Genomic DNA, 27,563 nt, shown 5'->3' with positions numbered 1-27,563 from the left:
TACGTCCTGCAACCTGAAAGATTCGTGCAAAGTACCTACTAGTAATCTTGTGCTCAATAAAGGAGTATCGACTGTGCAAGCAACTTTCAGTGCAACACTACGTCTGCTGAAGGCAAAATGATGCGGGTAGAGTATCCACTATTGTGTCATTCATGAAATCCATGATCACACGGACTGTTGAATACATTCGTTAAACGAATGCTATCAGTTTAATAATGGCAAGGAGCATGAACAAATTAAGAGAAATCGTGTATAAATCACTGATTGTTTCAATTGAAAACACAGCTTGTACGAGGGCGTTCAGTAACTAATGGATCTTTTTTTTTCCTCGGCCAATTTCGGTCGAAAAATTGCAGAATTTGTTGTGGGACATCATGGAATATTCTAACTTCAGCTCGTATGGTCTCGTGAAGTTTCGATAAGTGGCAGCGCTATACGTAACCTTCAAAATGGCGTCTGTAAATGAGGTGCGTTCCAAACATACAGGTGTCATTGAGTTTCTCTTGGCGGAAAACCAGAGCATCGCAGGTATTCATAGGCGCTAGGTCTGTAGAGAGCTGGTGGTGAACAAAAGCACGGTGATATATGCGATTTCAGTCTTTCTCGGCGTATTCCACTGATACTGGGAAACGTTGCGTTAAGCCGATGCCACCACTCGGCTGATAACCCGAGAAGAATTCATCAAAAGCACGGTGAGTCGTTGGGCTAGGCGTCTCTCTTTACCCGCGTGCCGGCCAGCCGCATACATTTGTGACTCCTGCAGGGTTTCCTGGCCAAAAAAATTCAAACGGAGTTTTCCTTCTCTACGACAACGCAAAGTCTCACACTTGTCTACGTCTGCGAGGTTGGTGAGGAAGCAAGATGTTGGCTCCCACGTCTATCAGTAGAGACATGCAGGCATACAGGCCCTCCCAGTAAGGTGGCGTAATGCCGCCACATTAAACGGAGATTATGTTGAAAAACAGGGTTTTGTAACCAAAAGAGTTGGTCATAAGATTGTGTACTGGAATCTTGAATAATATCAATCTACTTTCAGAAAAAAACGTGTTGCATTACTTACTGAACGACCCTCGTAGGATGGGATATGACACGGGAACGTCCTTACTTTAAAAAATCAAAAAAGAAAAGTATTGGAGATGTTGGTAGAATCCTCTTTTCTTTACATTTCTCTACATACTCTGAAGGTGGCCGGCGCCCTCTGCTCAATGCATTTAGAGAGTCTAAATCGAAGTTTCGGTCCACTTTGTTCAGCATGCCTCTGTCTTGGCAACATTGGCACGAATATTGTTCCGTAGCTCACCCAGGGTCCGTGGTCGATTGCTATACACCAAGGAATAACATAGCCTCATAAGGAAAAGTCGCAGCGGGCTAAATGTGGCGACGTTCCTGTTGTGTGACCTGCGGCGCCGTCTTGTTGGAATCTGTCATCCTTCACACCCATTTCTTCAAGTTATGGAAGAGAAACCTCCTGAATCATAACGCTCAAAATTGGCCGTAACTGCTCTATCACTCTCTTCCTGAAACCATGGTCCAATAATAATGCCTGTTTTTTTATAATGCACACCAAACTGTCGCACGTTCTGTACGCATGGGCTGTTCATGAAGTTCTTGGGAGTTCGTTCCACTCTAGTATCGCATGTTTTGTTTATTCAGGGATCCAGCCAAATGAAAATGTGCCTCGTCGCTGGGGGAGACGAAGGTGTCAAGAGGCAAGTTTTCGACCAAGGCTTCACAAGCATTTTTTTGTGAAACAAGATCGCGTGCATTATGTGTGTGCACCACTCTGTTTGTATGCATGAATTTTCAAGTCTTCATGAAGATTTCGTCTCGCTGTGCGATCAGGAACAGCAAGAGCAGCTGCATGCATCGCTTCACGGATTTCAAAATCCCCAGCCTCACTTTCACGACGCTTTCCGGCGTCTTGGTAGTTGCTGAAGGTCCTGGTTTCTTTTCCTGTACACCACCAGTATCCACAAATATGTCCACCCACATTAAAATCGATTTTCGATCAGGGACACGACCTATAGGCGCGATATGAAACAGCAAGGTTGTATCAGGAGACCTATCGCCGCTGACAACAACCGTAGCACTCAATGTTTACAACAGTGTTCGCCGCTTGTCTGAGACAGTTATTTCAGGAAGCAGGGAATAGTAAAAGACGGACCCGAAGTGTTCGGACACCAGACTTCGAGGAAAATGTGATTAATACTGTGGATGGCAACAGCTGTGTCCGTACCAGGCACCTGGCCCGCCAGTACAGCGTAAGCCGGACGACCGTGTGGAACATTCTACGTGACAATTGTTACTACCCTCATCACTTACAGCGTTCAAATGGTTCAAATGGCTCTGAGCACTATGGGACTTAACATCTATGGTCATCAGTCCCCTAGAACTTAGAACTACTTAAACCTAACTAACCTAAGGACAGCACACAACACCCAGCCATCACGAGGCAGAGAAAATCCCTGACCCCGCCGGGAATCGAACCCGGGAACTTACAGCGTGGGCAAGGCTTACTAGAAACAGACTTTCCACAGTGGAAGCAGTTTTGACACTGGTTTCTTCACCAGGCAACCATGATTCTGGGATTTGTGTCATCCATTCTACAGTATTCACTGATGAGGCCAGCTTTATAAGGAGTGGTGTCGTCAACTTTCTTAAGAGTCATCTGTGGGATAGTATGCAGGACAGTGAATCATCAGCATCGGTGCAGCCGGAATGTGTGGGCCGGGATAATTAGCGACCGTATTTTGGGACCAGTCTTGCCTAACAGGCCGGAACTGTCGGTGTTTCTTGCGGATGACTTAACTGTCGGTGTTTCTTGCGGCTGACTTAGTCTCCCCTGCTGGAAGAAGGGCCGTTGATGATTCGACGGGTTATGTGGCTGTTACATGATCGTGCTCAATCCCATTTTGCGGGTAACGTCCGGATGCATCTCAAACGTATCTTACCTGGTCGTTGGATGGGACGAGGAGGCCCAGCTGCATGGCCTGCTCGTTCACCAGATCTCAAACCGTGCGATTTCTGGTTATGGGGCCATCTCAAAAGTTTCGTGTATGCAGAGCCCGTTCCAAATGTGGAGACGCTTTAGCAGCGTATTCATGCTACCTTTGACACTGTTCGGATGCAGCCTAGCCGATGTGAACGTGTGAGACAGAACATTGTACAGCGCGTACACACATGCGTTGAGGCACATGGAAACCGTTTCCAGCTCATACTGTAACCGTGGCTGCATGGTTCAGCATGTATTACACCACAGTCTCTACAACAATGTATGATTGAATAAATGCTCTCTGGCATGGAAATATTTCGCTTCCGGGCGTAAGCTCATTAGACCTTTTTTGTTCCGTATCCTTTCATCAATCAATCGCTAGAGTTGTACTCGGTGACAAAAATTATCCTGTATATAAAAGATAAATAAATTGGTATATTTTGTGATAGAAAACCTATATTACTAATAAGTCTTATATCTACTACCTAAAAGATCCAAAAGAAAAGGTATAACACTACCAGCTACTATGACTAGCGGGAATCGAACCAAGGCTCTAATAGTTGTAAAGTAAAATGTAATTACATGAAGGAAAACGGTCGCCATACTAATTAGGCAAACTGGTATCAAGTGTTTTTATAATTAATTAAGAATTCAACCACTAGGTAAGGCTTTACTTTGCACTAAACCTAGTTATGCAAATGAGACACGGAACAGCAGCACAGTCTAGCATGGAACAGCGGTGTGTCATGAGCAACACAGGTCTAACCCTAGATTGTTCTCAGAGCAAACAGTCTCTCCCTTAAAATATACTTTCTGTATTCAAAATCAGAAAGCATCCGGTGGTTCCTTGTTTCTGTGTTCATTTCTAAGTTTTGTTTTGACATTATTTCATCTTGCGGCGTGGTACGATATTTCGTCACACCTTCATTTACTGCCGTTGCCTCAACATATCCTCCATCCGAACTACCCTCAGAATCTGACCGCTCTGGCTAACTCTTCGGTTCTAACAGGATCGCTATCCTTAGACAGATATTAATTTCTAAATCTGATCCACTGTATGATCCTAAACAAACTAAGTCGCTGTTTTCTCTTGACGTTATTAGTTCTTTTTTTCACAGCTGACTCTTTGTCTGAGCTGACATCTTAATCTGTTCCATTGAGGTCAATTTACACTTCGTACTTTGTGTAACGATCTTGGACTTCGATAATTCGCTACCAATCCTCAGAATCAACCTCTTTTTGCCTACTAAAGACAGTCTGTCCTACTGGCGTTTCGGTAGTCAGGATTGCTTGATCTGCAACGCTGATTATTTCTCCTTCCTCCACTCTTCTCCTGTTTGTAACCATACTTTTCCCCTAGTCTCAAGCTCTATATTTTTTACTGCCCGGTTACGTTTCGCAGCATCTTTGTCTCGGTACCTGTCCCCTCTTTAATATTTGCCGGTCACGAACCTTGCACGCTGCTTTTTACTTCAGCACTCTCCCTACTGCCTGGGAATGCCATCTAGCCCTCCTTCGCTGCTCTTTAACCTCCTGGTCACATAATTCCTTGTGAAATCGATTCATGTCCATGGTGCATTCCGACGGACTTGGGCAATTCCAGCAAGACAATGCGACACCCCAAACGTTCAAAATTGCCACAGAGTGGCTTCAGGAACACTATTCTGAGTTAAAACACTTCCCTTGACCACCAAAACTCCCCGGAAATGAACATTATTGACCATACCTAGGATGCCTTGCAACGTGCTGCCCAGAAGAGATCTTCACCCCCCCCCCCCCCCGCACTCTTACGGACTTATGGACAGCCCTGCAGGATTCATGGTGTCAATTCCCTCCAGCACTACTTCAGACATTAGTCGAGTCCATGCCAAGTCGTGTTGCGGCATTTCTGCGTGCTCGCGGGGGCCCTACACGATGTTGGGCAGGTGTACCAGTTTCTTTGGCTCTTCAGTGTTGCTTGTTAGTACGTCTTTGGAACGAAGTACATCACTGATTCTGACCACAATCTGTTGGTTATGAACTGTAGAATAAAACTAAAGAAACTGCAAAAAGGTGGGAATTTCAGGATATGGGACCTGGATAAACTGACTAAACCAGAGGTTGTACAGAGTTTCAGGGAGAGCACAAGGGAACAATTGACAAGAATGGGGGAACGAAATACAGTAGAAGAAGAATGGGTAGCTTTGAGGGATGAAGTGGTGAAGGCAGCAGAGGATCAAGTAGGTACAAAGACAAGAGCTAGTAGAAATCCATGGGTAACAGAAGAAATATTGAATTTAATTGACGAAAGGAGAATATATAAAAATGCAGTAAATGAAGCAGGCAAAAAGGAATAAAAACGTCTAAAAAATGAGATCACAGGAAGTGCAAAACTATTAAGCAGGGATGGCTAGAGGACAAATGTAAGGATGTAGAGGTTTATCTCACTAGGGGTAAGATAGATACTGCCTACAGGAAAATTAAAGAGACCTTTGGAGAAAAGAGAACCACTTGTAGAAATATGAAGAGCTCAGATGGAAACCCAGTTCTAAGCAAAGAAGCGAAAGCAGAAAGGTAGAAGGAGAATATATAGGGTCTATACAAGGGCGATGTACTTGAGGACAATATTATGGAAATGGGAGAGCATGTAGGTGAAGATGAAATGGGAGATATGATACTGCGTGAAGAGTTTGACAGAGCACTGAAAGACCTGAGTCGAAACAAAGCTCCGGGAGTAGACAACATTCCATTAGAACTATTGACAGCCTTGGGAGAGCCAGTCCTGGTAAAACTCTACCACCTGGTGAGCAAGATGTATGAAACAGGCGAAAAACCCTCAGACTTCAAGAAGAATATAATAATTCCAATCCCAAAGAAAGCAGGTGTGGACAGATGTGAAAATTACCGAACTATCAGTATAATAAGGCACAGCTGCAAAATACTAATGCGAATTCTTTACAACGAATGGAAAAACTGGTAGAAGCCGACCTCGGAGAAGATCAGTTTGGATTCCGTAGAAATATCGGAACACGTGAGGCAATACTGACCCTACCACTTATCTTAGAAGCTAGATTAAGGAAAGGCAAACCTACGTTCCTAGCATTTGTAGACTTAGAGAAAGCTTTTGAAAATGTTGACTGGAAAACTCTCTTTCAAATTCTGAAGGTGACAGGGGTAAAATACAGGGAGCGTAAAGTTATTTACAATTTGTACAGAAACCAGATGGCAGTTATAAGAGTCGAGGGATATGAAAGGGAAGCAGTGGTTGGGAAGGGAGTGAGACAGGGTTGTAGCCTCTCCCCGATGTTATTCAGTCTCTATATTGAGCAAGCAGTAAAGGAAACAAAAGAAAAATTCGGAGTTGGTATTAAAATCCATGGAGAAGAAATAAAAACTTTGAGGTTCGCCGTTGACATTGTAATTCTGTCAGAGACAGCAAAGGACTTGGAAGAGCAGTTGAACGGAATGGATAGTGTCTTGAAAGGAGGATATAAGATGAACATCAACAAAAGCAAAACAAGGATAATGGAATGTAGTCGAATTAAGTCGGGTGATGGTGAGGGAATTAGATTAGGAAATGAGACACTTAAAGTAGTAAAGGAGTTTTGCTATTTGGGGAGCAAAATAACTGATGGTGGTTGAAGTAGAGAGAATATAAAATGTAGACTAGCGATGGCAAGGAAAGCATTTCTGAAGAAGAGAAATTTGTTAACATCGAGTATAGATGTAAGTGTCAGGAAGCCGTTTCTGAAAGTATTTGTATGGAGTGTAGCCATGTATGGAAGTGAAACATGGACGATAAATATTTTGGACAAGAAGAGAATAGAAGCTTTCGAAATGTGGTGCTACAGAAGAATGCTGAAGATTAGATGGGAAGATCACATAACTAATGAGGAAGTATTGAATAGGATTGGGGAGAAGAGAAGTTTGTGGCACAACTTGACTATAAGAAGGGATTAGTTGGTAGGACATGTTCTGAGGCATCAAGGGATCATAAATTTAGGATTGGAGGGCAGCGTGGAGGGTAAAAGTCGTAGAGGGAGATCAAGAGATGAATACACTAAGCAGATTCAGAAGGATGTAGGCTGCAGTAGGTACTGGGAGATGAAGAAGCTTGCACAGGATAGAGTAGCATGGAGAGCTGCATCGAACCAGTCTCAGGACTGAAGACCACAACAACAACAACATTAAATGCATATCTGAAGTAAGACAATTATCTGGTCCTAATCAAAACTTCCACTTACCTCGCGTCTTGACAGCATTGTCGCAAATTTCTCGAGAACACAACAGCAAACAGCAAACAGGCAGCGGCTAAGCTAGATTTCTGTTTTTAAATAAAATTTCCAAACTATATTCAAACTGTTAGATGTGATAATGCGTAATGATAAACAGTGGGATGGGAAGAGTAACTATTCCTATGAAATGATATTCCAAGACAATGATTTTAGAAAGAAGTATATAGTCAAAACGACGTAGTAAACCTTGCCGTGATGTTCACCCGTAACACAGGTCTGAATAATACTATGCTTAACAAAGTGAGCAATGATTTAAAAAGGGTGAAATATTAAAAGAGAATTTCTATAAAAAACGAACATTTTAATCAGTTAATATGTTAATGCATGACTCATGGAAGTGGGGTGGTCTTTCTCTCAGCTCTGAACAAGTGAACAAAGTTAACTATTATTTTTGTTATGTAGTATTCTGCCTAGTGGCAGGTCCATGTCTTCGTAGGGAGAATTTCTGATTCCAGTGTTCCCTGTCTTCAGCTTCTTCCTTCAGTCTGTTGTATCTCCTTCCATCTTCCATGTCGTCCATATGTTGCATTCTTCTTCTTCCTCGTCCTGCGTTTCCTCTGAGTTTCCCTTCTATGACATCATGTATGAATCCCTCGTGTCTAAGTACATGTCCAATCCAGTTGGCCTTTCTCTGAAGAATTGTACGCAGAATACTTCTCTTCTCTCCTACTCTTCGCAGTACATCGTCATTTTTTTATGCGATCTGTCCACCTGATCTTTTCCATTCTCCTCCAGCACCACATTTCAAAGCTCTCTATGTATCTTTTCTCCTTCTTTCTCATGGCCCATGTCTCTGCTCCATACAGTGCAATGCTCCAAATGTAGCACTTTATCAGTTTTTTCCTCCATGCCAAACTCAACTTGCTGGTCAGCAGAGTCCTCTTCTTGTTGAAAGCAGCTTTGGCCATGGCGATTCTTGCTCGGATTTCGTTGGTGCAGTGGGCATCCTTTGTGATAAAACTTCCCAGGTACTTGAACTGATTCACATTTTCCAGTTCTTTATGGTCAACAGTTATCTTCAAGTGTTCCTCACGTTTGGTATGCGCATCACTTTTGATTTTTCGATTTTGATTTCCATGCCGTATTTTCTTCCCGTTCCCACCAAATTGTTCATCATGTGTTGCGGAGTGCTGGAGTCTCACCTCAAGCTTCTCGTCAGAAATAAATAAATTACATTGTAAATAATTTACATTCTCCTCGCTTTCTAATATATACATCTTATTCATCCTTGCTGTCCTTTACAACCAATCTTTTGCATCTAATAGATACAATCACAAGTCAGCACAGCACTACTGAATACGTCCATCACCTACCACACTTCAACTAAGAATGTAATCAGACTGCGCAGAGTCAAGGAATGTGTGCACGACAAGACCAAGCCGGTCGGTGTGGCCGTGCGGTTAAAGGCGCTTCAGTCTGGAACCGCGTGACCGCTACGGTCGCAGGTTCGAATCCTGCCTCGGGCATGGATGTGTGTGATGTCCTTAGGTTTAATTAGTTCTAAGTTCTAGGCGACTGATGACCTCAGAAGTTAAGTCGCATAGTGCTCAGAGCCGTTTGAATTTTTGACAAGACCAAAGATTGCCTAACAGCAACACAACTCTCTCTCTCTCTCTCTCTCTCTCTCTCTGACGTGCACATTGATAACATACGAAACTCAAAATGACATGCCCACTTTACGTTATACGAAATCGAGGATTAGGACCGTCGTGAAGTAGACAAAATCACAGATGCGTCTTTTATATAAACCGTATGAAACCACACTACAATCCTGAGGCGTATGTTGACGGTGGGACTTCTCGTTTGAAGGAAATTTAATACGTGCTTAACGACCTCGGAGCTTCGACAAGAGGGGCTGCCTTCGAAGCTCAGTATGAGAGGATACGCCGACACGACAATGACACCAAGGGCTGTGCGTTCTGCCATTTAGAAGACTGCTGATGGGGTCCAGACTCGGGGCTTTGCATTCGGCTCCAGTGGGAACTCCTGGGAGCCAGGTCTTTGTTTCTAGAGGAGATGGAGCAGAGTCGCGGGCTGTGCTGCATAATTGATGTGCTGTTCATTCTCGACGATCCGCAGTTATTTGCCATTTAGTGCTTATCATTTCTGGAAGGGTCTCGAAATTTGTTATGCATGTCTGTAATACATGTATGATCTTGAATATTCGGTGTTTGTGTAAATGGTAGCAGGCTCCGTCCAGGATTTCATTTATGTTCTGGCTGTACTTTGGTCTTCCGTGAATATACGGAACCGTGTTCACAGAACAGCATGCATTCGTTCCTGATGTGATAAAGACTCAGAAACCCTACCACACGTCGCCCGTTAATAGGGACGGACAGGGTGACGTTCGAAAAAAAACCTCGAAATTTTTTATTGCGGCATTCGAATATATATACATTGAAGAATTATTCCCCAAAGTATTATGCGCGAACTCCAAAAAGTACGATTCTGTGAGCGTTTGAAGCCGTACGTGCACGGCGCGCCTCGGCGTCACAGAACCGGTTGCCACAAGTCATCGTTGCCATCACCCATGTTTTTACCGGTTTGAGTAAACTCGATTTGCTGGAGCGTTGTTTGGGAGATTTTACTGAAAACGTGAACGAAAGCTTCAATAATCTCATTTGGAGATAAGCTCCAAAAACAACATCCGGCCAAAGCGAAATGGTCAACATTGCTTCAAATTAGGCCATATGTCTATTCAATGTAGGCCAGACTGCATTAATGCACCTGGCAAATGCCCTTCTAACCAAAATCGGCGATGAAATGCGACGGTTATGTGAAGATAGAGATACCAGCGGCGTTGCGCACAGCGATGGAAAGGGCTTTGAGGACGTAAATGAGGCCTTATCAGTTCAAAGTAGCACAAAGCGGCCATCCACTAGCCGGGGCGATACTTGTTATGGACCAGACATCGATGATATTCCATAATTTTCAGGCTTTGTTCCTTTTTTTTAATATGATAAATACTTGTCAAACTTTAAATGCGTTTTTCTCGAAACCATGTTTGACTAGCCGGGGCGATACTTATTATGGACCAAACATCAATGATATTCCATAATTTTCAGGCTTTGTCCGTTTTTTTTTAATATGATAAATACTTTCTCAAACTTTAAATGCGTTTTTCTCGAAACCATGTTTGTCGGCATGGTTGTCGTCGCCCACGCAGCAATTTTCATCTGTTTTGATGACTTTTGGTCTCCCTTGAAGCAAAATGAATTCTCTTCAGTTCATCGTAGCCGATTTTTTTATATTGATATTTAGTATTCTTTTCGGCCAAACAAGAGATGTCCAAAAAATGGCCATTTTTCCAATTGTCTATTATAATTTCGCCAAAAAAAGCAAATATTCTGCAAATCCCTCGATGAACTTAAATTACGTCTGTAAGAGTAAGGTGATATGTTAATTTCATGTTTCACATACCCACAACGGAGTTACAACGACAACCGTCGATCTACCTCCTTTCAGTGCTGTCTCGGGAAAATCCCAATTACACGGTGAAGATGTTAATATTTTTCAATTACAAAAACTACACTCATGCTCATAAATTAAGGATAATGCTGATACATGGTGAAACAACCCACTGGTTGGTGGTTTGCGGGTTTAAATCACATCGGGGTATGACCATGCTGTACATTTGAACTGCGGTCGTCGCACGGTGGTGCTGGCAGCAGTCCACATACGCAGAGGTGTGTTGATGCATGTCAGAGTACGGTGCAGCGAGTAAGTGTGCAGACGGTTTCAGACATGCTAATGGTGACTGTGTGTTGAAAATGGCTCAAAGAACACGTATTGATGTCGTTATGACGGATAGAAATCTAGAGCGACTGGAGGTTGGTCAAACACAGCAGGTCGTAGCACGGGCCCTCCGTGTGCCACAAAGTGTGATCTCAAGATTATGGCAACGATCCCAGCTGCAGCAAACGTGCGCAGGTGCTACAGTACGGGACGTCCACAGAAGAAGAAGACCGATATCTCCCCATCATTACCCGCAGACGGCCATGGAGTACTGCAGGTAGCCTTGTTCGGGACCTTATTGCAGTCACTGGAACAGTTGTCTCCAGACACACAGTCTACAGACGACTGTGAAGACATGGTTTATTCGCCCGGAGACCTGCAAGGTGCATTCCACTGACCCCTGGTCACAGGAGAGCCCGTAAAGCCTGATGTCAAGAACACAGTACATGGTCATTGGAACAGTGGTCCCAGGTTATGTTCACGGACGAGTCTAGGTATAGTCTGAACAGTGATTATCGCTGGGTTTTTATCTGGCGTGAACCAGGAACCAGATACCAACCCCTTAATGTCCTTGAAAGGGATCTGTATGGAGGTTGTTGTTTGATGGTGTGTGTGTGTGTGGGGGGGGGTTATGATTGGTGCACGTACACCCTGCATGACTTTGACAGAGGAACTGTAACAGGTCAGGTGTATCGGGACGTCATTTTCCACTAGTATGTCCGCCTTTTCAAGGGTGCAGTGGGTCCCACCTTCCTCCTGATGGATGTTAACGCACGGTCCTACGAGCTGCCATCGTGGAGTAGTACCTTGAAACAGAAGATATTAGGCGAATGGAGTGGCCTGCCTGTTCTGCAGACCTAAACCCCATCGAGTACGTCTGGGATGCTCTCGGTCGACGTATCGCTGCACGTCTTCAAACCCCTACGACACTTCAGGGGCCCGACAGGCACTAGTGCAAGAATGGGAGGCCATACCCCAGCAGCTGCTCGACCACCTGATCCAGAGTATGCCAACCCGTTGTGCAGCCTGTGTACGTGTGCATGGTGATCACATGCCATACTGATGTCGGGGTACATGCGCAGGAAACAGTGGCGATTTGTAGTACATGTGTTTCGGCACGGTTTTCTCAACTTATCACCAACACCGTGGACTTACAGATCTGTGTCGTGCGTGTTCCCTATGTGCCTATGCTATTAGCGTCAGTTTTGTGTAGTCCCACGTTGTATAGCCCCACATTCTGCAATTATCCTTAATTTATGAGCACGAGTGTACCAATAAAAACTTTAAAGTATAGTTCATTCTTTGCAGCAAATCCTATTTGTCTACTACGTTGCAGCACGGAGAAAAAAATTCTGAATTTGAGTAATATTTTAGTCCGTCACCCTGTCGTTTCCCCTAAAATCACTGTCTTAAACCCGCAGAAAATATGGACTCTCTTCTTCGCCACATCGAGTACAATATCAAGACTGGGAGCGTTGTGACACAATAACAGTGTCGTATCTGTTGTGGAAATGGCATCTAATTTTTTGCCGCTGTGATTATATTTCTTAATTTCACACGTGTTAGGCGAATGCCTTGAGATTTCTGGTTTCCTGTTTCCGTCTTTACCATTGCCACCGGTTTCTGTGTATCAGGATGTTCACCCACTGCTAAGCAAACTATTAGACGGTGAATTTCAACACCCTTCGTTATTTCCTTAATTTATGCGTGCCAACATATTATGGCCAAAACACAGTACGCTCGTGTAAAATGTGAGAGGAGCTGAAAAAACCAACAGAAAGAGAACGAGAGAGTGATAATCGTATAGTTTCGATTAGTTCTTCTCTCCACGGCTGAGACTTCTACATCTGGTACCCATTCAATACTCCGAGAAAAGATAATGCCATGCGCCGAAATTTTGGTTCAATCACAATATCTGTGTTGTGTGATAACTTCGCTACGTCTGTTGACAGGGTACCTACTATATGAAGCGACTCTGGACACGACCGATCACACTAAAAAATTTCCCTGCCTTACCTTACGGGAAGTTCAAAGTGTACATGAAGGGTGTGAAGGACGGCAAAAGACAAGTTTGTGCCCAGATGATCGTCGATATCTATGAAGTCGGAATTTTCCGAGGTAAGTATCTGAATTTTGACTAACGCTTGTTCACTAATAATTATTTCAGTACAGTTATTAAATTACGCAACCAAGGGCTCCATGGTCGTTGCAGAGGTGGAGATAGCAGGTACGATTCCTGTAGGTAGAAGTTTTCGTCAAAGTTATTTCGCCGAGAAACAAAGAGGAGCTGGCAGGGCGTAATTCCCGCCCGCCACTGCCTCGGACTGAATCACAAGCTTGTCTCGGCGTTGTCTCACGGACAGACAGTGTGTGACACGGCTGATGTTTTCTTTTCGAAGTTTGGTGCAATATGCCGCAGTCAGCTGCATGTACATGAAAGGTATACCTGATGATTTTAACAAATTTATGTTCGTACATTACAAGCACATAGAAGACAACAAAAAACTTCGCGTCATAGTAATTGGCGACAAATACAATTCCTATGTATCGTTGAGGGTAAAAAACCGTAGGGAGCAGGTGCAAATACACAAATTTGTTCTGAAGGGATATTGCAATTATTCTTCCGGTTAAACCATAGTTTCCAATGTTTTACATGAACCACGGACCTTAGCGTCGGTGGGGTGACTTACGTGTTTCAGATATATACCTAGCTGTACCATAGGTGTCACCACAAAGGACGGATATCTCTTGAGAACGTGTAGTTCCTGAAGAGGGGCAGCAGCCTTTTCAGTAGTTTCAGGGGCAACAATCTGGATGCTTGACTGATCTGGCCTTGTAACGCCAACCAAAACAACCTTGCTGTGCAGGTACTGCGAACGCCTGAAAGAAGGGGGAACTACAGCCGTAACTTTTCCCGAGGACATGTAGCTCTACTGTATGGTTAAATGACGATGGCCTCCTCTTGGGTAAAATGTCCCTCATACGGATCTCCGTGCGGGGACTACTCAGGAGGATGTAGTCATGAGGAGAAACAAGACGCCTTCTATGGACAGGAGCATGGAATGTTAGATCCCTTAATTGGGCAGGTAGGTTAGAAAATTTAAAAAGGGAAATGGATAGGTTGAAGTTAGTTGTATTGGGAATTAGTGAAGTTCGGTGTCAGGTGGTAAAGGACGTCTGATCAGATGAATACAGGGTTAGAAACAGAAAGTCATTCAGGCGCAATGCAGGAGTGGGTTTAATAACGAATAAGAAAATACGAATGCAGTTAAGCTACTTTCAACAGCATAATGAATGCACTATCGTAGCCGAGATAAATATGAGGCCCACACCTACCACAGTAGTACAAATTTATAAGCTAACTAGCTTCGCAGATAATGGAAAGACTGAAGAAATATATGATGAGATAAAAGAAATTATTCAAATAGTTAAGGGAGATAAAAGTTTAATTGTGATGGGGGACTGCAATTCGGTAGGAGGAAAAGGAAGAAAAGCAAAAGTAGTAGGTTAATATCGACGGGGGAAAGGAAATAAAGGGGAAGCCGTTTGGCAGAATTTTGCACAGAGCATAATTTAATAATCGCTATCATTTTGTTTGAGAATCATGAATGAAGGTTGTGTATCTGGAAGAGACCTGGAGACACCGAAAGGTTTCAGATTGATTATATAGTGGTAATACAGAGAATTCGGAACCAGATTTTAATTTGCAAGACATTTCCAGGGGCAGATGTGGACTCTGACCACAATATATTGGTTATGAACTATAGATTAAAAACTAAGAATTTCCAAACAGGTAGAAAATTAAGGAGATGGGACCTGGATAAGTTGAAAGAACCAGAGGTTGTTGAGATTTTCAGAGGAAGTATCAGACAATGATTGACTAGAAAAGGGAAAAGGACTACAGTAGAAGGCGAATGGGTAGCTTTAAGAGATGAAATAGTGAATGCAGCTGAGTATGAAACAGATAAAGACAAGGCCTAGTAGAAATCCCTTAGATGATTGATGAAAGGGGAAAATATAAAAATGCATCAAATGCAGCAGGCGAAAGAGAATACAAATGTGTAAAAGATGAGATTGAAAGGAAGTGCAACATGGCTAAGCGGAAATGGCTAGAGGACAAATGTTAGGATTTAGAAGCATATTTCACTAGTGGAAAAATGATTTAAAGAGACTTTTGGAGAAAAAAGAGAAGCAACTGTATGAACATCAAGAGCTCAGTTGGAAAACCAGTGCTAAGCAAAGAAGGGAAAGTTGAAAGTTGGTAGGAGTATAGAGAGATTCCATACAAGGGAAATGAACTTGACGGAAATATTATAGAAATGGAATTTCTTAACTTTGTCTACTTCGTGGTTACCAGTTTTGATGTTAACTTTATTGCTAATCTTATTTGGTACTTCTCATTACTTTTATCATTTTTCACTTCATTCTCAGTCCTTATTCTGTACCCAGTAGGCACCATTCCGTGCCATTCAGCATATCTTGTAGATCTCCTTCACATTCACTGAGGAAAGCAATGTCATCCCTTACGCAGAAGAAACTGTATGCTCGTGCATCCATTGATAACACTCACCTTGACTGCAGTGAAGATCGCTGCACGTATTGCCGACCTATACTGAAAAAAAAAAATTATGGATGGTAGTTCCCGTTTTCAAGAAGGGTCGTAGAAAGATGTAGACAATTGTACGTCTGTATCGTTGACGTCAATCTGTTGCAGAATTATGAAACATGAAATTTTTCTAAGCTTAAGTAGTGTGGTATGAGTGGGATAGTGCACAAATGGTGTAATTCATATTTAACTGGAAGAATGCAGAAGTTCGAAATTAACTGTACATATAGTCTACAAAAATCAGCAGAGACCTAGTAATCATCAATGCTTAGTTCTTTTTCTGACGAACGTTGAACATCTTTGGCCCTACACATTGTGTGTTGTGTCTCAGCTTAGAGAATGTACGTTTTTTCTCTCGGTGCTTTTAATTTGGTAATAATCACCGATGATAATTGATCTTTCATTAAACCCACTTTCTTCTTACTTACATATGCGATGTTATAAATGGTACTTCTATGGTAAGCCAAAGTGTCAAGCTAAATATGCACATCACTTGTAATAAAATCATGAATAGTTCAGGTATTTTCATGATATATTAGGCTATCTGAATCTGTGTAAATCTTTTTAACAGTTTTAGCTAAAATTTATTGAACATGTACCCATAATTGAAATTTACAGATAGTGTCTTTGAAATATATAAAATATTCATTCATATAGCGACAGGCTTATCAAAAACAATGTTAAGTCTTCTTAATTTAAGAGCAACCAAATTTTCATTAAATATTATACTGCACTTGAAATTCGATTTTGTAATCAGAGCAGCAACTCCATATCTGTCTTTCCAAACTGCTGCAATCTTCAAGTCACACATGTTTACTATATTCTGCATAGCTTTCCAAAATCCCTGTTATCCACAAGTTCGAAGAAATCGTCTTTGAAATCGGTTTTTGCATTCATATGCTTCTCAACATTAACGTCAACACATGGTTTCATTGTGGGAGCTTGAAAGAATGACAATAATTGGTGGATTTTAGTAAAATAAGATAGCTATTCACACACTGCTTTAAATTTCTGTAGTGATGGTGATGTATTTGGTTTGTGGGACGCTCAACTGCGCGGTCATCAGTGCCCGTGTCCCAACTTTTTCACAGTCCAATTTTTTTCACAGTCTAGTCTAGCCACTGTCATGGATGATGAGAATGATGATGAAGAGTACACAAACACCCAGTCCCCTTGCAGAGAAAATCTCTAACCCGGCTGGGAATCGAATGCGGGACCCTGTGATCCAGAGGTAGCAACGCTAGCCACTAGACCACGAGCTGCGGACCAAATTTCTATAGTGAACCACGTAATTTTTCTTAATGACAATGTGGAAATCACCATCTTTGAAACTCCTGGCCTGTTGATGTTAGGCGGTGATACATTTTTCTCTGGACGTAATTACAGATCAGAATGATGTTACCATAAATTATCGAGATATTCAAGATCTTCTTCTAAAATGTAACCTATCTCTGAATCATCTGGTATGATCATTACATTACGACCGTACACAGATATCTATACAAAATATGAGTGTAGTAGGTGTTGTATCATAGCCCATCTGCGAAGACTATTAAGATTGAGCTATATGATATATCACTTTCATTACAATCATCCGTGAACATATTTTTTGCAGACTGCATGTCCATGTGATCAGTAAACTATACCATCTCTGACATCATGCTCAGCATATTGAAACTGTCTGTGTCCACACATAATAAGTTACACTTTTACATTAGTATTTTCCAGCAGTGTCTCGTGATAAGCCAAGTGAAATCATATAATGGGCTGTATCCAGTTCGTATGTTTTAAGACAGATTGTGTGGAAATTTTTAAACACATCAGCGAAAAGCAAGACTTCGCTTTTCAAATACAAGTCGTATAATTTCCTAATTCTTTGCATTCTAATACGATCTACAGTGTGCACGCTGTTTCGAATTCTCGTTCTTTCACTGTTGTTTCATCGCTCGCCAAGCTTTTGAACGCTTTATTTGGCGGCATCTGTTTATCCAACTCAACGGATCTTCAGTTACATAATCGTATGAATACACACTTTTCATACCAAAACAAGCTGCTCGCTTTTGGGAAATGCTCTCCTGTTATCTTCAACTCGTCAGGATTTAAACATGGGACAAGTTATTCTAGACAGCACACCAGAGAGTTAAAGAAATGACTGAATCAAAATTTACGTCACAGTGATATCTCACTGTGATAAATTTAGTGATATTGTGTACTTTTACATGTTTGTCGACTGCATTTATTTTCGCCGTTTCATTATTGTCAGTTCCTTCCACTCAGGTACATAAGTTCATTACTGCAAAATGACCTACGTAATTCGTCAGACTGTAATACACAACGTGCACCGTAAATGTAGATCTGTAATTTAAATTACAGGTATCATGTACAGTGATATTTATTTTTCACATCATTTTGTTTCAAGTGTTTCTTACAAATGTGTCAAGTTTCTGTTGTTCAAAACGCTTCTTCCTCTTTGGAGCTAGTTGACACCTGCTTGTTTGCAACAAGTATTTTTAAGGACTCAGCATCAGACATAACTGTCTGCTAAACTGTTCTGTACGACCAGAACCACAGTCTAGATGAAGCTCTGAATATTCTGTGCTCTAACTGCAGTGTGCATAGAATGCCGTACGATGTGGTCTGTGCACAAGAATTTCGTTACTAACACCCGGTTACACCAAGCATTCGATACCTGGATATTAACAAACGGTAGCTTTAATCGTTTTTCATACAATTCGACTTTTATTTACTGTTTTTCTCCTTTCTGCATGGTACTGTTGACCCAGCTGTGATCAATAAAATAAATGTGCAGCCAACTTCTCTTGAGACTGAAAACAGCACAAAAACCGATCACTTACTACAGATGAATGGCGATAAGCGACAACGTTACTGGGTCCTGACCTCGAAGGGTTTGCTTACAAAAGAGAAATAGTACATTTATGTGCTTTTGGCAGGCAGCATTGACAGATTCTCGTGTTTCTCATATTTGTAGTATTTCAACACATCCAGTGGAACCACTTTGAGATCTTTTCCTGTGGTTTCGTCCATCCTTCCTACAACCATGCATTCGTGTTCATAATACTGAATGTTGTACACGATTAACCGAAACATTTTCATCGTTTATCTCTAATATTTCTACATGCTTCAATTCAGTACGAAATGAAATGTTTGCAAAGTTAGATGTGAATAAGGAAGGTAACTAGACGTCCAGCACACACTAGCATTTGTTATGTACAAATGAGCAATAACAGATCACTGAAAGCAATAGTCATTGATCTTTGAAGCAAGATTTAAAAGAGGCAGACCGTACGATTAACACATGCAACCGTTTTCCTTAGCAGGACATGGAACCCTGTACTACTTGGCATCAAAAAAGAACGCTTTTCGGCCGAGAGTTCGAAAACAGTCTCTGAGTGCCAAATATCGTTGTCGCCGGTGGTCTACTGAGAGCGGCGCCACTAGCCCAGTCTTTTGAGGACTGGCGGCGCACGCGCCGTGTACGGTCCGCAGGCCTGTACAGGACGAGGATTTGCAGCCCCGCAACAGTTTTCAGTGGGATTCAGAAGCAACAGAGTAGTTCTGAAGGTAGCGGACGGATGGATCAGCGGAATATCGGGAGATGTTGATTTTTAGGATCCGGCACCAAACCCAAGGAGACTATCAACATTTATCGTGGCACATTTCTTTTTCATCTTCTTGGGTAATTTTGTGAGCATTCCTCCTTAAAATCCTTCAGTTATATTCACTACAAGGTTAAGCTTTATAATTTCTTCTAACGCCCGACTGGAATTGTGAGACTGGAGAGTTTCCAGATTTTTGGTGATTTATTTTGGTTTGAATACCTAAATAGCAGCTTTTTATTTTTATGTGAAGACAGTAACTGTTCCCAAAAGAACAGATACCATTGATGACCGTGCAGCTTCTCTAGAATAAATGATAATTAATTGAAACCCTCAGCTGCCGACAGGTGTTGCTGAAAATGTGTGCCCCGACCGGGACTCGAACCCGGAATCACCAGCTTACATGGCAGACGCTCTATCCATCTGAGCCACCGAGGACACAGATGAATAGCGCGATAACACCTGTTGCCAGCTGAGGGTTTCAATTTATTATCATTTATTTTATAGAAGCTGCACGGTCATCAATGGTATCTGTTCTTTCGGGAACATTTACTGTCTTCACATATAGTTAAAGGCTACCCAGTCATTGACCTTCGTCTATGCGAATTCGCACAGGTTGCCCGAACTCTTACGGGAATCATCACCTTAGTTAGCGCAAGTAATGAGTGGATGGGCAAATATCTATTAGGAACGTTACGTATGTAGATTATGGACAGTTGGGAATGTGGGTCTCACAGGAACCGTGCAAGGGATAAGTCCCTGCAGTCGCGCTATTTATCCCTATCCTGGGTGGCTCAGATGGATAAAGCATATGCCATGTAAGCAGGAGATCCCATGTTCGAGTCCCGCTCGCGGCACACATTTTCAGCTGTCCCCATCGACGTGTATCAACACCTGTCAGCAGCTGAGGGTTTCAATTAATTACAATTTTTTTATTTTTGATGCGAATTGATGGGTAGATCATGTAACTAATGACGAGGTACTGAATAGAATTGAGGAGAAGAGGAATATGTGGCACAACTTGTCTAGAAGAAGGGCTCGGTTAGTAGGACACGATCTCAGGCACCAAGGGATCATCAATTTAGTACTGGAGGGCAGCGTGAAGGGTAAAAATCGTAAGGGAGACCAAGAAATGAATACACCAATCAGATTGAGAAGGATGTAGGGTGCAGTAGTTACTTGAAATGAAGAAGCTTGAGCAGGATAGAGTAGCATGGAGAGCTGCATCAAACCAGTCTCTGGACTGAAGATCACAACAACAACAACGATTTATTGCGCCATTAACCAGTTTCTGACCCACTGCAAGCTAATCATCAGAAGTAGGTTTTACAAGAACATTATATCGTGGACCAAGTGTGAGCAGACGCTGAGGTGATGGTACTGGCGAAACTGACGGAAATTTAGTTCAGTGACGAAACGTTTATAAAACGGAAAGTTTGTGATGTTTTGAGTACTTACAGCCCACTGCATCGTGATACCCATAACAAATTAGTACACATAATGTATACTATCAGCTAGTATACACAAATATACACTGCATTTAGCTGTTCTTGGTTTTACACTTATTCACAATAGGTAATCACTGGATGTAGTTGCAAAGGATATGAATATGACAAATAAAATCACTTTGCAACATTATGATCTTTGGCGTGAGATGCATTGTGTTAAAGAACAAATACTTACAAGTAGAGTTAATGCGTTTATGTGAATCTTGCTACCTGCAGACAAGTTCTTATATTGAAAACATACGTGTAAAATGAACTAAAAAGTTATACAAAAGATAAACAAATAGAGTGAAATATTCACTGAGTAATTAAAGAGTGAATTCTACAATTGTTACATGACTAAGAGAATGAATATTTCTTATAATTTGGCTCTGTGTTGTTACGATGCCATGATGTCTAGATATAGTGGCACCAAAATACCAGAAAAGACAAGTGAGACATTCATCTTAAGTGGCCACTTGAGGTAATGAACTACGTTGTTGAAAACAAAGAGGTAAGCACCAAGTGAGCATTAGATAAGCAGAGGAAAACAAGCGGAGGGAAACAGGGGACGTCCCACGTGCGTTAATTTCTCTTTTGTTTGCGGTTCATACGCAAGACGTACGTTCCAGGCAGCAACATCGTTCACCAGTCTATCGCAAATGTTGCTTCTCAATAGCATTTTGCTTCTTCTCCCCTCCAGGGATTCCCGTTACCGTAATACTCTTGCATAGGTCGTCGGTAGCGTTAACAAATCTAGCAGCACGATTTACAATTGCTCCCGAACAATCGTGGCCTAGTGACACATTCCTTGAATCCTCCGAGGTTCACGATTCGCCTTGCTCGCTTTCCAGCACTGCACCAAGTTATTTAATCGACAAGACTGTGTGAAGCAGTACACCACTAACACTGGGTTATTTTTCCTTCTGAGCACACTGCTCAATGGATTGGAAGCTATAATTTGGTTACGTGACTTCATAGGTATTAACCGCTCGACAACTGTCGATCAAAGTAACCGATTATACGTCGTGGCTGTCAGTAGCATTGTGTATATATTGTGAATGTGCTGCATAAATTAATGCAGGCAACATGACATGTATAGATTCCGATTCATGTGTAACTATTATACTTAAAGGTTATTTACAAAAACGTTGTGTGCGTGACTAGATCATCAAGTATTCAACTGCTGAGTGTCTCTAAAGGTGACTCACAGAACTTTGTCAAGTACTCGCCATATACTAGATAGTACATAGCTCGCCCAGATTGCTTATACTTTTAAATACGACAAAACAAATATTGATTGACTACTGATTTCTGATGTGGAAGTGGTTGTCACTGCAAATCTTTTTTCTCAGAAAACGTTAAAATACGGAACAAACCTACCATATGTTTGTTTCACCTGGCAGTTTACCACATATTTGTTTGTGTTTGTATTGCTCTCAACAGCTGTATCGAAAACAGCAAATCCAGCGAAGAGGCAGGATGCAGACATCTGCGGATATTGTGCACCTGCCCTTGGACTCTGACGGGTGTCATGAAGTGAAACGCGTTAAGAGCAAACTTCAGAAATAGTTCGAACATTTAGCACTTAGACCGAGAATTAAATGATGTTAAACAACCAACTTTTCCGTAATAATTCAATGCAAGCTACAAACAGTTTTCACTGGAGAGGGTTAAGTGATATCTAAATGTGGTGCTCTCGACATTGTACATCTAACAACAGAAAAGTCATTCGCTATGTTTATGAAACATTCGACAGCAAAAATAGTAAACGTAAAGTTCTATATACAAATTCCGTTAGAATATGTTGAGAAAGTCTGCTACAGCATTCATCAGTTTGCGCTACGAAACAGCTATGTTTTCATGATAATTTTTGGGAAGGCAGCTGTGGGTACAGTAGTTGTTTTTGCAGTAAAATGCTGTCTGTGAGGATGAAAGTGAAACTGTAGAGTACATGTTTCTTTAACACAATACAATTAAATTTTAACTGTAAAGTTAGACACGAAAATTGGATTGTGACCCTTTTAGAGTCCGCAGTCATGTTTTAGACACCAAGTGCATCTTAACCTGTAAATTACACTACTAATGTCAATATCTCTACGTACGTTTTTGTGAATGTTACAGGCAATATAGATGTGAGAATAACATTGTGACGTTTAATTTGAGGAATAAATTATGTTTGAACCAAAGGGCCTAAACTATCAGATGTAGTCGTTGAGAAGTGGGCTACTCATTGATTGACTGTTTAGCTTTAATGGTTCGGAAAATAATGGGCTACGCTTGACTGATTCGTTTTAATGGCTGATAAAATATTGAGCTATTAGTGGGAAATTGATATGCATGTGCGTGTGCGTGTGTGTGCGTGTTTGTGTGTGTGTGTGTGTGTGTGTGTGTGTGTGTGTGTGTGTGTATGTGTGTCACATTTGTGCTATGAAGCACCCTCTGCCATGCAACATTGGATAGATACGTCTTCAACCATGCAACATCAGTAATATGCAACACTGGTAACAAGAATCGTCCAAGATTTATGACTTCGTATGTTGGCTCCTGCTGTGAGGCTATGGTTGATCATTTAGACATTAACAAGATCTGAAACCAATAACCTGTACAGTCAACAAACCACCCCACATAACATTGAGTGAAATGCTAAGGAAAAGTAAGACAGCAGAAATTATTCAACATCTGAAATTAAACAGCGACGGCCCAATTAAACATGACATAAGTGTCCAAGGAATAGAAAAGCAACTGGAATCACTCAACAGAGGAAAGTCCACTGGACCTGACGGGATACCAATTCGATTCTACACAGAGTACGCGAAAGAACTTGCCCCCCTTCTAACAGCCGTGTACCGCAAGTCTCTAGAGAAACGGAAGGTTCCAAATGATTGGAAAAGAGCACAGGTAGTCCCAGTCTTCAAGAAGGGTCGTCGAGCAGATGCGCAAAACTATAGACCTATATCTCTGACGTCGATCTGTTGTAGAATTTTAGAACATGTTTTTTTGCTCGAGTATCATGTCGTTTTTGGAAACCCAGAATCTACTATGTAGGAATCAACATGGATTCCGGAAACAGCGATCGTGTGAGACCCAACTCGCTTTATTTGTTCATGAGACAAAGAAAATATTAAATACAGGCTCCCAGGTAGATGCTATTTTTCTTGACTTCCGGAAGGCGTTCGATACAGTTCCGCACTGTCGCCTGATAAACAAAGTAAGAGCCTACGGAATATCAGACCAGCTGTGTGGCTGGATTGAAGAGTTTTTAGCAAACAGAACACAGCATGTTGTTATCAATGGAGAGACGTCTACAGACGTCAAAGTAACCTCTGGCGTGCCACAGGGGAGTGTTATGGGACCATTGCTTTTCACAATATATATAAATGACCTAGTAGATAGTGTCGGAAGTTGCATGCGGCTTTTCGCGGATGATGCTGTAGTATACAGAGAAGTTGCAGCATTAGAAAATTGTAGCGAAATGCAGGAAGATCTGCAGCGGATAGGCACTTGGTGCAGGGAGTGGCAACTGACCCTTAACATAGACAAATGTAATGTACTGCGAATACATAGAAAGAAGGATCCTTTATTGTATGATTATATGATAGCGGAACAAACACTGGTAGCAGTTACCTCTGTAAAACATCTGGGAGTATGCATGCGAAACGATTTGAAGTGGAATGATCATATAAAATTAATTGTTGGTAAGGCGGGTACCAGGTTGAGATTCATTGGGAGAGTCCTTAGAAAATGTTGTCCATCAACAAAGGAGGTGGCTTACAAAACACTCATTCGACCTATACTTGAGTATTGCTCATCAGTATGGGATCCGTATCACAGGGGGTTGACGGAGGAAATAGAGAAGATCCAAAGAAGAGCGGCGCGTTTCGTCACAGGGTTATTTGGTAAACGTGATAGCGTTACGGAGATGTTTGACAAACTCAAGTGGCAGACTCTGCAAGAGAGGCGCTCTACATCGCGGTGTAGCTTGCTCGCCAGGTTTCGAGAGGGTGCGTTTCTGGATGAGGTATCGAATATATTGCTTCCCCCTACTTATACCTCCTGAGGAGATCACGAATGTAAAATTAGAGAGATTATAGCGCGCACGGAGGCTTTCAGACAGTCGTTCTTCCCGCGAACCATACGGGACTGGAACAGGAAAGGGAGGTAATGACAGTGGCACGTAAAGTGCCCTCCGCCACACACCGTTGTGTGGCTTGCGGAGTATAAATGTAGATGTAGATGTAGATGTAGATGTAGAAATACGGGAAGTATAGCTTACATAGGTGTAATGAGTAAGGATTTCATCAAACTGTGGATTGAATACAAAAGTCACCATAAAATCCTGTTTATTACTATAAGCATTAACTTGATTTCAACCACTGAGCAGACAATACAGCTAATTATAAATTGCAAAAAGCTTCTAATGAACTGCTAAAAGCATACGATAATACCTTGGCACAGGTGGATGTAATGGGAACTGAAATGATACAGTTAGCCATGTCCACATACACCATCGATGATTCCTGCATTATTTAATACATCAAAGAAAAGCCCCAGAAAAAAAATAAGCACCAGTTCCCTTGTCAAAGCGCATGCTGGACTCAACTAGCTGATTTCTAGAATTAATTCAAAGCGACAAAAGTCTAACTGAAAATGAATGCCTTTGTGGTCACTTTTTCACGACGCACACCAATGTGGCTCATGCTTACCATCGTTCTTAAACTCAGGTGCAGTAAATGGCTGTAGTGGTAACTTTGAGTTATAAGTTCAGACTCGGCATCTGCGCTCAGTTCTCGGACGAAGTCCTCCCTCTCTGCAGTTCTAAAGCAAAAACATTTCTCCCTGTGATGATCCCAGACGAAACATTCTCCATGCAGTTCTAAGACGAAGTGTGTATCTGCTCTTCTTCTCATAATCTTGCTGGTTCTGCCAGCACAAGATTCTCGTTCGCCAATCGTTGTAGACTTCCTGAGTTCCGGCCGATGAAAAATTTACAAAAAAATCAACAATCTCACTTCTCCTAAGGAATCTGCTGTAGTCAACCAGTCATATACATTTCTCACTTAGGGCGAGGCAGAACGCAGAAATTCTCTCTCACTATGAGAGTGATTTCACGTTGCAGCCAATGACAGTGGATGGACATACTCACTTCATACCTGCTAGAAGAATAATTTTGTTGAAGTAACAATGGACCTACTTAAAAAAATCTCAACGTCAGTTACTGCTGGCCTTCTTTGGATCCAATGGATACTTCTCTGACAGCTTTGTTTTTTCCCAAAAAATGGTTCAAATGGCTCTGAGCACTATGGGACTTGACATCTATGGTCATCAGTCCCCTAGAACTTAGAACTACTTAAACCTAACTAACCTAAGAACAGCACACAACACCCAGCCATCACGAGGCAGAGAAAATCTCTGACCCCGCCGGGAATCGAACCCGGGAACCCGGGCGTGGGAAGCGAGAACGCTACCGCACGACCACGAGATGCGGGCAGTTTTTTCCCAACCCCCTCATAAACCTCTATCTTTTTTAAAATATCATTATTTACGCTCCTTCTCACAAAGGAAGTTTACAGAACGCCGATTTCTCCCGGCTGCCCCTGCTGTGACCGGCCAAGGCATCGAGCACCTATCCATATTGCAGCCATTTTCCAGTGTGTGACTGGCTGCATTCTCCCTTTTAACAGAAAACAATTTTGCGAAGCACGAGCTATCCTCCTATTGTGGTTCTAGCATTCCCACAGCCAGCCAGCAGGCTCAGCTTACAGAAAAAAAATTACACATATCTGTCACAGCAATAACGAAGATCTTATTAGATTCAGAACCACTGTCGTTTGTTTCAGTTTCATGCATATCTTCATTTGTCGCTAGAAATTTGAATTGATTTGGTAGTCTAATTTGATATATAGGTTATTAATTAGATTATGGAGCAGTCATGGGAAAAACTGTTGCAAATAACTTACACTAGATGTATAGGCAACATTAATGTCATTTGAGTATTTTGAACGTGTACAGAATAGGGCAGGACACACACATCTGGGCTTTCTGAATTTCTCACTACCACAAGCGAGCTTCTTAAATTTCCCTCTGCTTTAAAATTTGGAGAAATGATCTCGTTCCATCATCTTGGATATTTCAGTATTTGCCCTGTCTTAGATTTTTCAATTTCCTGCACCGCCATCTTTGATTCAACCATCTTGAAAAATGATGTCATATACAAAGAAAGATTGCACACACTGTGACAGGTTTTGCCCCAGAGGGCCCATTGTGTCGCTACTTATGAATGTATCTCATTTTCAACACAATACATTACTTCTTTTGTAGTTTTTGTACATTGTGCCTCATTTATGCTTAATTCATCAAATTGTTAACATGTTTAGTACTCACTTATGGAATAATTCAATTTTCTAAAATTATAATTAGGAAATATTTTCCTAATATTCTTCTAAATATTACGTTTTCGTTAAGGAACGATCTGTTGCCTTCTTAGGGCACTGGGAGGTGACAACTGAATCTCACAAACACAGATAAGATAATGTGTGACTTATATACATGTACTCAGAATATACAAATATTATTATATTTAGAATATTTACAGAGGAAACTATTACATTTTTATGTCATACAATAATTGCTACATATCATTAAAAACAAAAAATTAACTTGTTTCTATGTATATTGGTACAGTTAGAATAGGTGAAAAATAGAGTTCAATTAATAATTGTAAGCTAATCTTCATAAAACGGAAACTTACTTTAACAGAGGGGTAAAAAGAAATTGAATTTGACCATTTAAAACTAAGGTGTCATCTTGTGTCACATATTTTTCTAAAGGTCACATGCTTTGCAAAATGGTTCA

General features: G+C 41.6%; 1 long non-coding RNA gene across 1 annotated transcript in view; it reads left to right on the top strand.

The window, feature by feature from the left end:
- The first annotated feature begins 12,958 nt into the window (after positions 1-12,958).
- The window catches only part of LOC126163099 (uncharacterized), a 49,443-nt gene continuing 34,838 nt past the window's right edge, over positions 12,959-27,563 (top strand). The window contains exon 1 of the long non-coding RNA XR_007535159.1: positions 12,959-13,119. This is a non-coding gene — a long non-coding RNA (uncharacterized LOC126163099). The remainder of the gene's footprint in view (positions 13,120-27,563) is intronic.

Source organism: Schistocerca cancellata, chromosome 2 (assembly GCF_023864275.1).
Source record: "Schistocerca cancellata isolate TAMUIC-IGC-003103 chromosome 2, iqSchCanc2.1, whole genome shotgun sequence".
NCBI lineage: Eukaryota > Metazoa > Arthropoda > Insecta > Orthoptera > Acrididae > Schistocerca > Schistocerca cancellata.
Note: the sequence above shows the minus strand (reverse complement) of the source record. Positions and strands in the feature narration are given on the sequence as shown.